This window comes from Silene latifolia, chromosome 5 (assembly GCF_048544455.1).
Source record: "Silene latifolia isolate original U9 population chromosome 5, ASM4854445v1, whole genome shotgun sequence".
NCBI classification, from domain to species: Eukaryota; Viridiplantae; Streptophyta; class Magnoliopsida; order Caryophyllales; family Caryophyllaceae; genus Silene; species Silene latifolia.
The window spans coordinates 82561436-82564967 of record NC_133530.1 but is presented as its reverse complement, the minus strand read 5'-3'; the positions used below and the strand labels follow the sequence as shown (position 1 = coordinate 82564967).

The 3532-nt window shown below is 35.9% G+C and overlaps 1 long non-coding RNA gene across 1 annotated transcript; it reads right to left on the bottom strand.

The window, feature by feature from the left end:
• Positions 1-209: 209 nt before the first annotated feature.
• Positions 210-2586, bottom strand: LOC141656197 (uncharacterized). Its single transcript, XR_012548416.1, has 3 exons — positions 2355-2586; positions 2147-2256; positions 210-442 (listed from the first exon to the last, which is right to left on the bottom strand). It is a non-coding gene; the product is annotated as an uncharacterized LOC141656197 (long non-coding RNA).
• Between the last annotated feature and the right edge of the window lie 946 nt (positions 2587-3532).

Here is a 3532-nt window from a genome sequence, read left to right as displayed (position 1 = left end):
ACTCAACACCCAACAACCCCAAAAACGTGCACATTTCCAAGGAGGTCAAGAACTTGATCAAGGTCATTAAGTACTCATGTGACACCCTCAATTTTAGCCTAAAATAAAGGCGTAAATTCAACGGAAAAACTGACAGGATATGTTTGTAATTGGTTCAACTAGATAAAACCTGTAATTTCAAAAATTTTCCTAAACCATTCACAAACATTTCCGAAAGGAGAGTGCCATAACCTGCAATTGCTAACAATCTAATTTACTTAACACAACTAAAGATAAGAAAATATATAATGATACAACCCAAAATAGAAGAGGGAGATATATGTCCCTTCAAAATATATACATAACCAAAAGTTAAAAGGTTTACTACTAAAGATAGCCAAACTAGGTCCAAGGTTCCTTATGCTCACTAGCTCGTCTGTGACCCCAACTAAGCATCAAGTACCTGTCAATCGCATTTTATACAAACACGAAAGCCACAATTCAGTGGGGAGTAACTTCGAGTCCTCCCAGCCACGAAACGTCATATTTAATGTAACATGTAGTGTAACATGTAAACAATTTGATAATTAATCTAATTCCCAAGTATTCTATCATATGAATACTAAACTGACCAATTTAAACTATCATGTGAAACATATAACAAGTAGTAATCCAAACTTTATCAACTTTAACCGGCTTACATCTCACCTATTACAATTCATAAAGTCACCATACAAGAAAGGGCAATATGTCAAAGACAGGCATAAGTTCTTAGCACGGTCAATAGTCACTCTGTAACTCGAGTCTATACCACGAGGTAGGGAAGGTAATCGAACCGGTATCTTGGCTCAGCGGTTAATATTAATAAAACATGGCCAAGACACAACACAACCCTAGCCTAAAATCACAGAGACCTAGACATGCGGACACACCACCGCACTCAAGACCCACAATTTTTCTAAAACAAAGTGAGTACCCTAAGGAGTCCACCAAAGGGTTGGCTAGTACTTAAGCTGACCACTTACTATCAAAATAAGTAACGAGGTCATGCCCCAACTTGGATATAAATCCACTAGTCAGGAACACAAAGGCTATCAAGCAGTGAACATATACTCGTCAAAGACTATAAAGACCTATCTATGATGAAGGCCGAAATACTCACCTAGGACCTAGTCCCAGCTAGTCCCAGCTTGAATACTTTAGCCCACACCACACAAGACAAGTAAGACACCCACTTAACCATAAGAGGGCAAAGAGTCCAACTTACCAACATAATTGCTAACATTCTATCATGTGAAAGGCTATATAAATGTCTATTCAGCAGACAATCCAACAGTATCCTCAATAAGTATTCAATACCAATTTCCAATTCTAACAACATTAACCATATTAAAGGCTTCAGGGAATCTAGGGCCATTTCTATAATATAAGCAACTATTAAATTCAATCAACTATACATGTGAACTAAAACTTGATAAATGGCCTAAAACAAGAAAAGGGCTGATTATCTAATTCATTCAAAATTTCATCCAACCGAATTTTTACCCGCAACCCCAGCCCTGCGACAGGTACGGGTTAAATTGCGGCTGACCAATCACTCAATTAACTGACATCGAATCAGTCAAAGGGACTAAGGCTCAGTTTTCGGCACAATCATCAAAACATGGCAATTATTACTATAAAATTTATTTTGAGCCTATTCATTACAATTTCATTTTAAAATCTATCCTAACATGTGACAACTACCATAATAAGCATACTTTTTACTATTAACACCATTTTCACTACTAACATGATTCAATTCAAAGTGTACCCAAGTGTAACTTATACTAAACATATCCTTAATGAACCCGAAATGACAAATATTGCATGGAAAACCGCGAAACAAGCAACGGGCTGACCCGGGCCAGCCGTGGGCCAGCCGTGGACCTGTTGCCGCCACCCCTACTCCTCTTTTTTTCCGTTTTTGTTCAGTATAAGACCGTCTGAAACATAATTAATCGTCCCAAATACTAACATACTAACTTAAACTAACAAAAATACATGAATTAGCCATGCATGCAACCATTTTATCATGTGGAATTAGCTACTTAAATAAAAATCACAAAACATACAAAAACAGCAAAGATTGTGACGATTATTCGTCGAGTAACTCGAAATATGTTACCTTAAGCTAGAAAATGAGCAATTAGCACCTTAAAAACCAAACCCTAACAAGCAACTATCCGCTATCTTCGACAATATACGAGTCCCCAAACTCGTCTTCCAATTCTTCACCTAAATAAACAATAAAAACACAATTATAAGTATAAATACCGAATTTGTGCCAAAATTCGTCTTAAAACAACTTCAAGAAAACTGAAATTAAAATATACCAGGTTATAGATCTCGACGAGAGGATTCCGGAAATATAAATTATGCGAAAATCCGACAAGAAACGAGAAAGTTATGATGATTTTTGCTTGAATTTGGGTAAAAATGGTGTTTTTTTGTTAAGGAAGATGAAGTTGATAAGAAAATCAGAAAAAATAGAAAGGGGAAGGGAGGTGCCGCGTGAAAGGAAGAAAGGAAAGGAAAGAGCGGGTTTTAGTCGGGATTTTACGAGTCGGTTTTTGCTGCGTTTCGATAATAATTAAAACCGTTTTGTCAAACGCAAATTCCGACAAGACCAAAGTTCTTAAACACGAGATTACAAGAAAATTGAATACTCATACGACCCATTTCCAAAATCGTTTACCCAATTTTCAATAGAGTTGTCATTTTTCCCCGATATGCCCTTATTTCGAAATAAAAGGTTTTTACACGGTTTAAACTATTTTTAAACATTTCAAAACTATCAAAATAAATACTTTACTACAAAATATAATAAAATTATATTTCTTTGAATTATTTTTACTTCAAATACATTAATATTAAATTTTACTTGATTAATAAATTACTTTCGAAATATATTAACGGTCCGAAATTACGGGGCGTTACAATTCATCGTATTCAGGTCATCCCATTCCCTCTCTCAAGGGTCGATTTCAAACGCTAGTCTAGAGGCACCCTCCCTCGGTTCTCCTTTCGGTCTCAACCTTGGTTGGTGACAAGGTCAAATTCCGGGTATCCAATTTACAACCTAACTAACTCTCGTTGGTGGACAAGGGTTACAAGTCGACACTACCCAAAATCGATCCTTAAACCATATAATTCCTCTAAACTACCCCCACCAATTTCCCCAAACAATTAGCCCCAAATGAGAATCAATTAGTGAAACTACTCATGTCGGGTCAAACCGAGTCCTAGTAGAAGACTACTCACTAATCATGTTCCTAATTGCAAGAGAAACAACAAAGATGGAATCTTTATGCATAATCATGATGGAAGTACAAATTCTATTACTAATCATGCAACAATCCAACTTAAATTATAAGGAAAGACAATTTAATTCAAGAGACAATGAAGATTAAACTAAAGGCACAAACTTTAACTCAATAAACTCAAAGACTCAATCTTTAACATGAGAAAATCAAAGATTCAATCTTGTAAACAACAATGGTGAGTAGAGAAA